The sequence below is a fragment of the Squalius cephalus genome (assembly GCF_949319135.1).
Source record: "Squalius cephalus genome assembly, chromosome: 13".
Lineage (NCBI taxonomy): Eukaryota > Metazoa > Chordata > Actinopteri > Cypriniformes > Leuciscidae > Squalius > Squalius cephalus.
In genome coordinates this window covers 4,466,290-4,482,271 of record NC_137134.1, presented here as the reverse complement: position 1 = coordinate 4,482,271, position 15,982 = coordinate 4,466,290, and positions in this window count along the sequence as shown.

Sequence of the window (15,982 nt, the reverse complement as noted above, 5' to 3'; positions counted from 1 at the left end):
CGATCTTGCGTTTTCTATACATACTCATAGACCTCTTCTGGTGCTTCATAAGCCATATAGATGTCCATTTCTGACCTTTTGAACTCATTTGTGGTCAAAGTGTCCTAACATTTTTTTCAAACTATATAAAGTTATAGACTCCTTTTGATGATAACTCAGCTATACAGAGGTCCCATTTTGACCTCCAGAACATATTTCTGGCCAAAGAGTCCTCGATCTTGGGCTTTCTATACATACTCATAGACTCCTTCTGATGCCTCATAAGCCATATAGATGTCCATATCTGACCTTTTGAACTTATTTCTGGTCAAAGTGTCCTAAAACAAATTCAAACTATATAAAGTTATAGACTCCTTTTGATGATAAATCAGCTATACAGAGGTCCCCTTTTGACCTCCTGAACATATTTCTGGCCAAAGAGTCCTCGATCTTGCGTTTTCTATACATACTCATAGACTCCTTCTGATGCTTCATAAGCCATATAGATTTCCCTATCTGACCTTTTGAACTTATTTGTGGTCAAAGTGTCCTCAAAATTTTTCAAACTATATAAAGTTATAGACTCCTTTAGATGATAAATCAGCTATACAGAGGTCCCCTTTTGACCTCCTAAACATATTTCTGGCCAAAGAGTCCTTGATCTTGGGCTTTCTATACATATAGACTCGTTCTGATGCCTCATAAGCCATATAGATGTCCATATCTGACATTTTGAACTTATTTGTGGTCAAAGTGTCCTAAAAAAAATTCTAACTATATAAAGTTATAGACTACTTTTGATGATAAATCAGATATACAGAGGTCCCCGTTTGACCTCCAGAACATTTTTCTGGCCAAAGAGTCCTTGATCTTGGGCTTTCTATACATACTCATAGACTCCTTCTGATGCTTCATAAGCCATATAGATGTCCATATCTGACCTTTTGAACTTATTTGTGGTCAAAGTGTCCTAAAAAAAATTCAAACTATGTAAGTTATAGAATCCTTTTGATGATAACTCAGCTATACAGAGGTTCCATTTTGACCTCCTGAACATATTTCTGGCCAAAGAGTCCTTGGTCTTGGGCTTTCTATACATACTCATAGACGCCTTCTGATGCTTCATAAGCCATATAGATGTCCATATCTGACCTTTTGAACTTATTTGTGGTCAAAGTGTCCTAACATTTTTTCAAACTATATAAAGTTATAGACTCCTTTTGATGATAAATCAGCTATACAGAGGGCCCCTTTTGACCTCCTGAACATATTTCTGGCCAAAGAGTCCTTGATCTTGGGCTTTCTATACATACTCATAGACTCCTTCTGATGCTTCATAAGCCATATAGATGTCCATATCTGACCTTTTGAACTTATTTCTGGTCATCAAATTTTTTAAACTATATAAAGTTATAGACTCTTTCTGATGATAAATCAGCTATTCAGAGGTCCCCTTTTGACCTACTGAACATATTTCTGGCCAAAGATTCCTCGATATTTGGATTTCTATACATACTCATAGACTCCTTTTTTTGCTTCATAAGCCATATAGATGTCCATATCTGACCTTTTGAACTTATTTGTTGTCAAAGTGTCATAAAAAAATTAAAACTATATAAAGTTATAGACTCCTTTTGATGATAAATCAGCTATACAGAGGTCCCCTTTTGACCTCCAGAACATATTTCTGGCCAAAGAGTCCTCGATCTTGGGCTTTCTATACATACTCATAGACTCCTTCTTCATAAGCCATATAGATTTCCATATCTGACCTTTTGAACTTATTTCTGGTCAAAGTGTCCTCAAAATTTTTCAAACTATATAAAGTTATAGACTCCTTCTGATAATAAATCAGCTATACCAAGGTCACCTTCTGAACATATTTCTGGCCAAAGAGTTTTTGAACATTATCTTGCTATACTACAGATTGACTTGTTGTGATGTTATATTAACCAGCCAGTAGTCTATTTTTGACCTTCTGAACATATTTCTGGCCAGAGACCTTGAACATTTACCTTACTATTTATATTTCTCCTACCATAAAGACTTCTCGTGATGTTATGTCAGCCAGACTGTAGCCATATTTGACTGATTTAACATGTTTTTGGCCAAAGAATCCTCAAAATGTTTTTTTACTCTTAGAAACTCATAAACTCCTTCTGATGTTAAATCGGCCATACAGAAGTCCATATTTGACCCAAGGAATATATTTATGGCCATAGAGTTCTCGATCTTGACCTTTCTATACATACTCATAGACTCCTTCTAATGTTACATAAGCCATATAGATATCCATATCTGACCTTTTGAACTTATTTCTGGTCATCAAAAGTTTTTAAACTATATAAAGTTAACACTTTCTGATGATAAATCAGCTATACAAAGGTCACCTTTTGACCTTTTGAACATATTTCTGGCCAAAGAGTTCTTGAACATTATCTTGCTTGAACTTTTGACTACAGATTGACTTGTTGTGATGTTATATTAACCAGCCAGTAGTCTATTTTTGACCTACTGAAAATATTTCTGGCCAGAGTCCGTGAACATTAACTCACTATACAATATAGACTGACTTCTTGCAATGCCAAACCAGGCAGGCAGTTGTCCATGTTTGACCGATTGAAAAAAAATTTGACCAAAGAGTTCTCAAAAGGATTTTGTCTGTCATAATCTATAGACTCCTTCTGATGTCTGAAAATATTACTGGCCAAAGAGTCCTTAAAGATTAACACTATACATTCAGATTGATATCTTCGGATGTTATATCATCATGACAAAAGTCCATATTTGACATACTGAAATTTTTTCTGGTCAAAGAGTCTCAACTTGACCATTTTATATATACTCATTGACTCTTTCTGATTCTTCATTAGCTATATAGATGTCCATATCTGGCGAATTGAAAATATTTTTGGCAAAAAGGTCCTCACAAGTTAACTTACTAAATACTCATAGACTTCTTCTGATGATACATCACTTTAACAGGTATGTGACCCTCTGAATATATTTTTGGCCAAAGAATCATTGAACATTAACTCTCTATACATATTGACTCAAGAGTCAAAATTTGACCTCTTTTGGTCTGATTTATCATCAGATGGAGTCTATAATTTTACATAGTTTAAAAACTTTTGAGGAACCTTTGACCAGAAATAATAATAAGTCATAAATATGGACATAAATATGGCTTATGAAGAATCAGAAGGAGACTATGAGTATGTATAGAAAGTTCAAGATTGGCCACAAATATGTCCCTTGGGTCAATTATGGACTTCTTTATGGCTGATGTAACATCAGATGGAGTAAACGACTATGTGTAGAAAGAAACAGCATAAGGAGTCAATGAGCATGTAGAATGTTCAAGATCGAGGACTCTTTTACTAGAAATATGTTCAGTAGGTAAATTATGGAGTACTCTCTGGCTGATGAAGCACTAAAAGAAGTCAATGAGCATGTATAGAAAGTTCAAGTACATAGACTCGTTGGCCAGAAAAAAAAGAAATAAAAGTCATTATGGACAGTTGTTTGGCCGATGTACTATCTGAAGGAGTCTATAAGTGTGAATAGAAAGTTCAAGATCAAGGACTCCAGTCAGAAATATGTTCAACATGTTAAATCTGAACTACTTTATGGCTAAAGAAACAAAATAAGGCGTCACTGAGAATGTATAGAAAGTTCAAAATCGAGGACTCTTTTACCAGAAATATTTTCAGTAGGTCCATTATTGACTACTGTCTGGCTGATGAAACACTAAAAGGAGTCAATTAGCATGTACAAAATTTTCAAGTCAGAAATATGTTCAACATGTCAAATCTGGAATTCTGTATGGCTAAAGAAACAAAATAAGGCATCACTGAGAATGTATAGAAAGTTCAAGATCGACAACTCTTTTACTTCAATAGTCAATATCTACAATTGTCTGGCCGATGTACTATCTGAAAGAGTCTATAAGTATGAATAGAAAGTTCAAGATCGAGGACTCTTCAGTCAGAAATATGTTCATTATGTCAAATCAGAACTACTGCATGGCTGATGAAACACCAGAAAGAGTCTATGAGTATGTTTAAAAGGTTCAAGATCGAGGACTCTTTTGCCAGAAATATGTTTAGTGGGTCAAATATGGACTGCTGTCTGGCTGATGAATCAGAAGTCAATAAAGATTGAGGAAGAAGATTATGAATAGAAAGTTCAAGTTCAAAGACTCTTCAGGTAGAAATATGTTCAGTGGGTCAATTATCTATATGGAGTCACTGAGAATCTATAGAAAGTTCAAGACGGAGGACTCTTTTACTAAAAATATGTTCAGAGGGTCAATTATGGACTATTGTCTGCTTGTGAAACATCAGAAGGAGTCAATGAGCCTATATAGAAAGTTCAAGTTCAAGACTCTTCGGGCAGCAATATGTTCAGTAGGTCAATTATGGACTAATGTCTGGCTGATGAAACACTAAAAGGAGTCAGTTAGCATGTACAGAATGTTCAAGTTCATGGACTTGTTGGCCAGAAATATGTTTAATAATTAATTTGGACAATTGTCTGTCCGATGTAACTTTCTGAAAGAGTCTATAATTATGAATAGAAAGTTCAAGATCAAAATCTCTTTGGTCAGAAATATGTTCAACATGTCAAATCTGGACTACTTTATGGCTGAAGAAACATCAGAAGTAAATGATTATGTATAGAAAGTTCAAGTTCATAGACTCTTCGGGCAGAAAAATGTTCAGTAGGTCAATTGTGGACAATTATCTGGCTGATGAAACATCAGAAGGAGTATGTCTAGAAAGAATAAGATCAAGGTCTCTTTGGCCAGAAATATGTTCAATTGATCAAATTTTGAAATACTATATATTGCTGTTGTAAAATCAGGAGTCATTGAGTATGTATTGAAAAATGTTCATAGACTCATTGGTCAGAAATAGGTTTAATAGGTCATATTGATACAATACAATACAATACAATAATGTTTTGCTATTGTAACATCAGAAGGAGTCAATGTATAGAGAAATCAAGATTATAAACCCATCGCTCAGAAATGAGTTTAGTAGTCAATTATGGATCATTTTTTGGCTGAAGTACTATCTGAAACGTACTATCTATGAGTACGTATAGAAAGATCAAGGACTCTTCCAGCCAGAAATATGTTCAATTGTCAAATATGGATAATAGCCTGGGTGATGAAAAATCAGAAAGAGATAGTAATTATGTATAGATAATTAAAGTTCTAGGTCTCTTTGGCCAGATATATGTTCAATGGGTCAAATTTGGACTAACAATATGGTTGATTTAACATCAAAAGTAGTCGATGAGAATGCATATAAACATACCTTTTGACGACTCTTTTGGCCAGAAATATGTTCTCTTGGTCAAATATGGACTACTGTATGGTGGATGTAAAATCTAAAATAGTCTAGGAGAAGGAACAGTAAGTTAAACTTTGATGATTCTTTTGCCAGAAATATGTTCAGTAGGTCAATAACTGACTTCTATCTCAATGATGAAACATCAGAACAAGCCTATGATTATGTATAGAACGATCAAGATCGAGGACACTTTGGTTATAGAAATGTTCAATAGGTCAAATTTGAACTATACTGTATGGCTGATGAAACATCAGAAGGATTGTAAAAGCAAATAGTCTCATGTCTCATGTCTAGAAATATGTTCAAAATATAAAATTTGAACTACTGTTCAAATACATTGGATAGCAGATAATTAATTAACAAGTCTACAAGTATGTTTAGAAAGTTCAAGATCGAGGACTCTATGGTCAGAAATATATTCAATGGGTCAAGTATGGACATCTTTCAGGCTGATGAAACATCAGAAGCTGTCAATGAGCATGTACAGAAAGGTCAAGATCAGGGACTCTTTGACCAGAAATATATTAGTAGGTCAAATATGGACTTTTGTATGGCTAATGTATTATTAAGAGAAGTCAATAAGCAGAGAAAGTTAATGTTCAAAGACTCTTTGGCCAAAAATGTGTTCAGTAGTTCAAATAGGAACCTCTGTATGGCTGAATTAACATAATAAGAAACCCTTTGAGGACCATTTGACCAGAAATAAGTTCAGTAGGTCAAATATGGAATTCTATATGTGGCTTATGAACCATCAGAAGGAGTCTAGGAGTGAGAATGCAAAGTTCAAGATTGAGGACTCTTTTTTTATCAGAAGGAGTCTATAACTTTATATAGTTTGAAAAATTTTGAGGACACTTTGACCAGAAATAAGTTCAAAAGGACATCAATATGGACATCTATATGGCTTATGAAGCATCAGAAGGAGTCTATGAGTATGTATAGAAAGCCCAAGATCGAGGACTCTTTGGCAAGAAATATGTTCCTTGGGTCAAATATGGAATTCTGTATGTCTGACGTAACATCAGAAAGAGTCAACAAGTATATAAAAGGTCAAGTTTCGAGTACTCACTCCTTGGTCAGAGAAAAATTCGGTAGGTCAAATATGGACTTTTGTCAGGATGATATAACATCCGAAGATATCAGTCTGAATGTATAGTGTGAATCTTTTAGGACTCTTTGGCCAGAAATATGTTCAGTATAGGTCAAAAGGGGCCCTCTGTATAGCTGATATATCATCAAAAGGTGTCTATAACTTTCTATAGTTAAAAAAACAATTTGAGGACACTTTGACCACAAATAAGTTCAAAAGGTCAGATATGGACATCTATATGGCTTATGAAGCATCAGAAGGAGTCTATGAGTATGAATAGAAAGCCCAAGATCAAGGACTCTTTGGCCAGAAATATGTTCAGGAGGTCAAAATGGGACCTCTGTATAGCTGAGTTATCATCAAAAGGATTCTATAACTTACATAGTTTGAATTTTTTTTAGGACACTTTGACCACAAATAAGTTCAAAAGGTCAGATATGGACATCTATATGGCTTATGAAGCATCAGAAGGAGTCTATGAGTATGTATAGAAAGCCCAAGATTGAGGACTCTTTGGCCAGAAACATGTTCAGGAGATCAAAAGGGGACCTCTGTATAGCTGATTTATCATCAAAAGGAGTCTATAACTTTATATAGTTTGAAGTTTTTTTTAGGACACTTTGACCACAAATAAGTTCAAAAGGACAGATATGGACATCTATATGGCTTATGAAGCATCAGAAGGAGTCTATGAGTATGTATAGAAAGCCCCAAGATCAAGGACTCTTTGGCCAGAAATATGTTCAGTAGTTCAAAAGGGGACCTCTGTATAGCTGATTTATCATCAAAAGGAGTCTATAACTTTCTATAGTTTGAAAACTTTTGAGGACACTTTGACCACAAATAAGTTCAAAAGGTCAGATATGGACATCTATATGGCTTATGAAGCACCAGAAGGAGTCTATGAGTATGTATAGAAAGCATAAGATCGAGGACTCTTTGGCCAGAAATATGTTCAGTAGTTAAAAAGGGGCCCTCTGTATAGCTGATTTATCATCAAAAGGAGTCTATAACTTTCTATAGTTTGAAAAAATGTTAGGACACTTTGACCACAAATAAGTTCAAAAGGTCAGATATGGACATCTATATGGCTTATGAAGCACCAGAAGGAGTCTATGAGTATGTATAGAAATCCCAAGATCGAGGACTCTTTGGCCAGAAACATGTTCAGGAGGTCAAAAGGGGACCTCTGTATAGCTGACTTATCATCAAAAGGAGTCTATAACTTTATATAGTTTGAAAACTTTTGAGGACACTTTGACCACAAATAAGTTCAAAAGGTCAGATATGGACATCTATATGGCTTATGAAGCATCAGAAGGAATCTATGAGTATGTATAGAAAGCATAAGATCGAGGACTCTTTGGCCAGAAATATGTTCAGTAGTTAAAAAGGGGCCCTCTGTATAGCTGATTTATCATCAAAAGGAGTCTATAACTTTCTATAGTTTGAAAAAATGTTAGGACACTTTGACCACAAATAAGTTCAAAAGGTCAGATATGGACATCTATATGGCTTATGAGGCATCAGAAGGAGTCTATGAGTATGTATAGAAAGCATAAGATCGAGGACTCTTTGGCCAGAAACATGTTCAGGAGATCAAAAGGGGACCTCTGTATAGCTGACTTATCATCAAAAGGAGTCTATAACTTTATATAGTTTGAAGTTTTTTTAGGACACTTTGACCACAAATAAGTTCAAAAGGACAGATATGGACATCTATATGGCTTATGAATCATCAGAAGGAGTCTATGAGTATGTATAGAAAGCCCCAAGATCAAGGACTCTTTGGCCAGAAATATGTTCAGTAGTTCAAAAGGGGACCTCTGTATAGCTGATTTATCATCAAAAGGAGTCTATAACTTTATATAGTTTGAAAACTTTTGAGGACACTTTGACCACAAATAAGTTCAAAAGGTCAGATATGGACATCTATATGGCTTATGAAGCACCAGAAGGAGTCTATGAGTATGTATAGAAATCCCAAGATCGAGGACTCTTTGGCCAGAAACATGTTCAGGAGGTCAAAAGGGGACCTCTGTATAGCTGACTTATCATCAAAAGGAGTCTATAACTTTATATAGTTTGAATTTTTTTTAGGACACTTTGACCACAAATAAGTTCAAAAGGTCAGATATGGACATCTAAATGGCTTATGAGGCATCAGAAGGAGTCTATGAGTATGTATAGAAAGCATAAGATCGAGGACTCTTTGGCCAGAAATATGTTCTGGAGGTCAAAAGGGGACCTCTGTATAGCTGATTTATCATCAAAAGGAGTCTATAACTTCCTATTGTTTGAAATATTTTGAGGACACTTTGACCAAAAATAAGTTCAAAAGGTCAGATATGGACATCTATATGGCTTATGAAGCATCAGAAGGAGTCTATGAGTATGTATAGAAAGCCCCAAGATCAAGGACTCTTTGGCCAGAAATATGTTCAGTAGGTCAAAAGGGGACCTCTGTATAGCTTATTTATCATCAAAAGGAGTCTATAACTTTATATAGTTTGAATGTTTTTTAGGACACTTTGACCACAAATAAGTTCAAAAGGTCAGAAATGGACATCTATATGGCTTATGAAGCATCAGAAGGAGTCTATGAGTATGTATAGAAATCCCATTATCGAGGACTCTTTGGCCAGAAATATGTTCAGTAGGTCAAAAGGGGACCTCTGAATAGCTGATTTATCATCAAAAGGAGTCTATAACTTTATATAGTTTAAAAACTTTTGATGACCAGAAATAAGTTCAAAAGGTCAGATATGGACATCTATATGGCTTATGAAGCATAAGAAGGAGTCTATGAGTATGTATAGAAAGCCCAAGATCGAAGACTCTTTGGCAAGAAATATGTTCCTTGGGTCAAATATGGAATTCTGTATGTCTGACGTAACATCAGAAAGAGTCAACAAGTCTGTATGGAAAGGTCAAGTTTCGAGTACTCCTTGGCCAGAAGAAAATTCAGTATGTCAAATATGGACTTTTGTCAGGAAGATATAACATCCGAAGATATCAATCTGAATGTATAGTGTTAATCATTTAGGACTCTTTGGCCAGAAATATGTTCAGTAGGTCAAAAGCGGACCTCTGAATAGCTTATTTATCATCAGAAAGAGTCTATAACTTTATATAGTTTTGATGACCAGAAATAAGTTCAAAAGGTCAGATATGGATATCTATATGGCTTATGTAACATTAGAAGGAGTCTATGAGTATGTATAGAAAGGTCAAGATCGAGAACTCGATGGCCAAAAATATATTCCTTGGGTCAAATATGGACTTCTGTATGGCAGATTTAACATCAGAAGGAGTCTATGAGTTTCTAAGAGTAAAAAACATTTTGAGGATTCTTTGGCCAAAAAATATACTTACTATTTTAAAATAGTAAAATATACTTAATTTACCTTACTATTAAATATAAATAGTAAGGTAAATGTTCAAGGTCTCTGGCCAGAAATATGTTCAGAAGGTCAAATATGGACTTCTGTATGGCTGATTTAACATCAGAAGGAGTTTATACATTTAGACAAAATCCTTTTGAGAACTCTTTGGTCAAATTTTTTTTCAATCAGTCAAATATGGACTATTGCTTGCCGATTTTACATTACGAGAAGTCAGTCTATATGTATAGTGAGTTGATGTTCACGGACTCTGGCCATAAATATGTACAAAAATAGACCACTGGCTGGTTAATATAACATCACAAGAAGTCAATCTGTAGTATAGCAAGACAATGTTCAAGAACTCTTTGGCCTGAAATATGTTCAGAAGGTCAAAAGGTGACCTTTGTATAGCTGATTTATTATCAGGAGTCTATAACTTTATATAGCTTAAGTATTATATATTAGAAATATGTTCCTTGGGTCAACATCAGAAGGAGTCAACAAGTATGTATAGAAAGTTCAAGTTTGAGTACTCTTTAGCCCGAATTATGTTTAGTAGGTAAAAAAGTGACCTCTGTATGGCTGATTTAACATCAGAATTAGTCTATAAGATTATATAGCTTAAGTATTATATATTATATAAGATTATATATATTTAAAACCTTTTAAGAACCCATTGACCAGAAATAAGTTTAACAGGTCAGATATGGACTTCTAAATGGCTTATGAAGCATCAGAAGATGTCTAGAGTATGTACAGAAAGTTCAAGATCGAGTACTCTTTTTCTCAGTAGTTGAAATATGGCTGATTTAACATCAGAAGGAGTCTATAAATTTATAAGAGTAAAAAAAACAAAAATTTCGAGGCCTCTTTGGCCAAAAATGTGTTCAATCGGTCAAATATCGACTACTCCTTGCCTGAGTTAACATCACGAGAAGTCAATATGTACGTATAGTAAGTTAAGTTTCATGGTCTCTTGGCAGAAATATGTTTAGTAGGTCAAAAATGTACTTTTTTTTATGGGTGATGTAACATCAGAAGGAGTCTATAAGTTTGTTTAAAAACCTTTGAGGACCATTTGACCAGAAATAAGTTCAATAGGTCAAATATGCACCTCTATATGGCTGATTTAACATCAGAAGGAGTCTATAAGTTTATAATATACACAAAATACCTTTTGAGGACTCTTTTGCCAAAAATATGTTCAATCAGTCAAATATGGACTACTGTCTGGCTTACTAAACATACAAGACTGACTTCTTGTGATGTTATATAAGACAAGAGGGACCTCTGTAGGCCTGATTTGACACATGAAATATGTGCATTGGCATTGCACAATAACTAACTTATTCATTTATTCTTTTAAGGGAAATTATTGCATTTACCTCTTGCATTACAATGCATAGAATAAACTACTTCATACCTCATGTGCAATGAAAACATAACATGAGTGTTGCATTGCACAAACGATCTAAGAATTAGCGTTGAATAATAATGTATTATTATTATATCTAACTATATCAGTTAGATATTTTATGCAGTGGAATGTAGATAGTTGAGATAGTTATTGTATGTTTGTGATGCACTCATAGCTTATATGTTATTCTTCAATGCACAAAGTTTGATCTTGTGTGAAATGCAATGCAGTAGCACATATTGTATTTCCTCAAAGCAAAACGCAATGTAGTTTGGGAATGAGTTACTTCTGGTGTGTAATGCAATGCAAGAAGTGCATAGCCTATATGTTATTCTTCAATGCACAACGTTAGATCGTTAGTGCAATGCAATGCAACAGCACACATGTTATCTCTTTAATGAACATGGGAATGGTTAAGTTCTAGTGTGCAATGCAATGCAAAAAGTGTATAACCTATATGTTATTCTTCAGTGCACAACGTTAGATCGTTTGTGCAATGCAACAACACATATGTTATCTCTTTAATGAACATGGGAATGGTTAAGTTGTAGTGTGCAATGCAATGCAAAAAGTGTATAACCTATATGTTATTCTTCAGTGCACAACGTTAGATCGTTAGTGCAATGCAATGCAACAACACAAATACCATCTCTTTAATGAACATGGGAATGGTTAAGTTCTAGTGTGCAATGCAATGCAATGCAAAAAGTGCATAACCTATATGTTATTCTTCAGTGCACAACGTTAGATCGTTAGTGCAATGCAATGCAACAACACAAATACCATCTCTTTAATGAACATGGGAATAGTTAAGTTCTAGTATGCAATGCAATGCAATGCAAAAAGTGCATAACCTATATGTTATTCTTCAGTGCACAACGTTACATCGCTAGTGCAATGCAATGCAACCACACACATATCATCTCTTTAAAGAACATGGGAATGATTTATTTCTGGTGTGCAATGATGCAAAGCGAAAAGTGCATAACCTATATGTTATTCTTCAGAGCACAACGTTAGATCATTTGTGCAATGCAATGCAATGCAACAACAAACATTATCTCTTTAATGAACATGGGAATGATTTAGTTCTGATGTGCAATGCAATGCAATGTAAAAAGTGCATAACCTAAATGTTTTTCTTCAGTGCACAACGTTAAATCGTTTGTGCAATAAAATGCAATGCAATTGCAACAACACACGTTATCTCTTTAATGAACATGGGAATGATTTAGTAGTCTGGTATGCAATGCAATGCAATGCGAAAAGTGCATAACCTATATGTTATTCTTCAGTGCACAACGTTAGATCGTTAGCGCAATGCAATGCAACAACACACATACCATCTCTTTAATGAACATGGGAATGGTTAAGTTCTAGTGTGCATATGCAATGCAATGCAATGCAAAAAGTGCATAACCTATATGTTATTCTTCAGTGCACAAAGTTAGATCGTTAGTGCAATGCAATGCAATGCAATACAATGCAACAACACACGTTATGTCTTTAATCAACATGGGAATGAGGTAGTTCTGGTGTGCAATGCAATGAAATGCAAAAAGTGCATAACCTATATGTTATTCTTGAGTGCACAACGTTACATCGCGAGTGCAATGCAATGCACCAACAAACGTTATCTCTTTAATGAACATGGGAATGATTTAGGTCTGGTGTGCAATGAAATGCAAAAAGTGCATAACCTATATGTTATTCTTTCGTGCACAAAGTTAGATCGTTAGTGCAATGCAATGCAATGCAGTGCAAAGCAATGCAATGCAATGCAATGCAATGCAATGCAACAACACACATATCATCTCTATAATGAACTTGGGAATGATTTTGTTCTGGTGTGCAATGCAATGCGAAAAGAGCATAACCTATATCTTATTTTTCAGTGCACAATGTTAGATCGTTAGTGCAATGCAATGCAATGCAGTGCAAAGCAATGCAATGCAATGCAATGCAATGCAATGCAATGCAATGCAATGCAATGCAATGCAATGCAATGCAATGCAAAGCAATGCAAAGCAATGCAAAGCAATGCAAAGCAATGCGAAAAGTGCATAACCTATATGTTATTCTTCAGTGCACAACGTTAGATCGTTAGTGCAATGCAATGCAACAACACACATACCATCTCTTTAATGAACATGGGAATGGTTAAGTTCTAGTGTGCAATGCAATGCAAAAAGTGCATAACCTATATGTTATTCATCAGTGCACAAAGTTAGATCGTTAGTGCAATGCAATGCAGTGCAAAGCAATGCAAATCAATGCAATGCAATACAATGCAATGCAACAACACTTGTTATGTCTTTAATGAACATGGGAATGATTTAGTTCTGGTGTGCAGTGCAATGCAATGCAAAAAGTGCATAACCTATATGTTATTCTTCAGTGCACAACGTTAGATCGTTAGTGCAATGCAATGCAATGCAATGCAATGCAGTACAAGGCATTGCAAATCAATGCAATGCTATGCAATGCAATGCAACAACACACGTTATGTCTTTAATCAACATGGGAATGAGGTAGTTCTGGTGTGCAATGCAATGAAATGCATAAAGTGCATAACCTATGTTATTCTTGAGTGCACAACGTTACATCGCTAGTGCAATGCAATACAATGCAATGCACCAACAAACGTTATCTCTTTAATGAACATGGGAATGATTTAGGTCTGGTGTGCAATGCAATGAAATGCAAAAAGTGCATAACCTATATGTTATTCTTTCGTGCACAAAGTTAGATCGTTAGTGCAATGCAATGCAATGCAATGCAATGCAGTGCAAAGCAATGCAATGCAATGCAATGCAATGCAATGCAATGCAACAACACACATATCATCTCTATAATGAACTTGGGAATGATTTTGTTCTGGTGTGCAATGCAATGCGAAAAGAGCATAACCTATATCTTATTTTTCAGTGCACAACGTTAGATCGTTAGTGCAATGCAATGCAATGCAATGCAATGCAATGCAATGCAATGCAATGCAATGCAAAGCAATGCAAAGCAATGCAAAGCAATGATGCAAAGCAATGCAATGCAATACAATGCAATGCAAAAACACACGTTATGTCTTTAATGAACATGGGAATGATTTAGTTCTGGTGTGCAATGCAATGCAATACGTTATGCACGTATTGCATTGCATTGCACACCAGAACTAAATCATTCCCATGTTCATTAAAGACATAACGTGTGTTGCAATCTATATGTTATTCTTCAGTGCACAACGTTAGATCGTTAGTGCAATGCAATGCAATGCAGTGCAAAGCAATGCAAATAAATGCAATGCAATGCAATGCAATGCATTGCAACAACACACGTTATGTTTTTAATCAACATGGGAATGAGGTAGTTCTGGTGTGCAATGATGCAAAGCGAAAAGTGCATAACCTATATGTTATTCTTCAGAGCACAACGTTAGATCATTTGTGCAATGCAATGCAATGCAACAACAAACATTATCTCTTTAATGAACATGGGAATGATTTAGTTCTAATTTGCAATGCAATGCAATGCAAAAAGTGCATAACCTAAATGTTTTTCTTCAGTGCACAACGTTAGATCGTTTGTGCAATAAAATGCAATGCAATTGCAACAATACACGTTATCTCTTTAATGAACATGGGAATGATTTAGTAGTCTGGTATGCAATGCAATGCGAAAAGTGCATAACCTATATGTTATTCTTCAGTGCACAACGTTAGATCGTTAGCGCAATGCAATGCAACAACACACATACCATCTCTTTAATGAACATGGGAATGGTTAAGTTCTAGTGTGCATATGCAATGCAATGCAATGCAAAAAGTGCATAACCTATATGTTATTCTTCAGTGCACAAAGTTAGATCGTTAGTGCAATGCAATGCAATGCAATACAATGCAACAACACACGTTATGTCTTTAATCAACATGGGAATGAGGTAGTTCTGGTGTGCAATGCAATGAAATGCAAAAAGTGCATAACCTATATGTTATTCTTGAGTGCACAACGTTACATCGCGAGTGCAATGCAATGCACCAACAAACGTTATCTCTTTAATGAACATGGGAATGATTTAGGTCTGGTGTGCAATGAAATGCAAAAAGTGCATAACCTATATGTTATTCTTTCGTGCACAAAGTTAGATCGTTAGTGCAATGCAATGCAATGCAGTGCAAAGCAATGCAATGCAATGCAATGCAATGCAATGCAATGCAACAACACACATATCATCTCTATAATGAACTTGGGAATGATTTTGTTCTGGTGTGCAATGCAATGCGAAAAGAGCATAACCTATATCTTATTTTTCAGTGCACAATGTTAGATCGTTAGTGCAATGCAATGCAATGCAGTGCAAAGCAATGCAATGCAATGCAATGCAATGCAATGCAATGCAATGCAAAGCAATGCAAAGCAATGCAAAGCAATGCAAAGCAATGCAAAGCAATGCGAAAAGTGCATAACCTATATGTTATTCTTCAGTGCACAACGTTAGATCGTTAGTGCAATGCAATGCAACAACACACATACCATCTCTTTAATGAACATGGGAATGGTTAAGTTCTAGTGTGCAATGCAATGCAAAAAGTGCATAACCTATATGTTATTCATCAGTGCACAAAGTTAGATCGTTAGTGCAATGCAATGCAGTGCAAAGCAATGCAAATCAATGCAATGCAATACAATGCAATGCAACAACACTTGTTATGTCTTTAATGAACATGGGAATGATTTAGTTCTGGTGTGCAGTGCA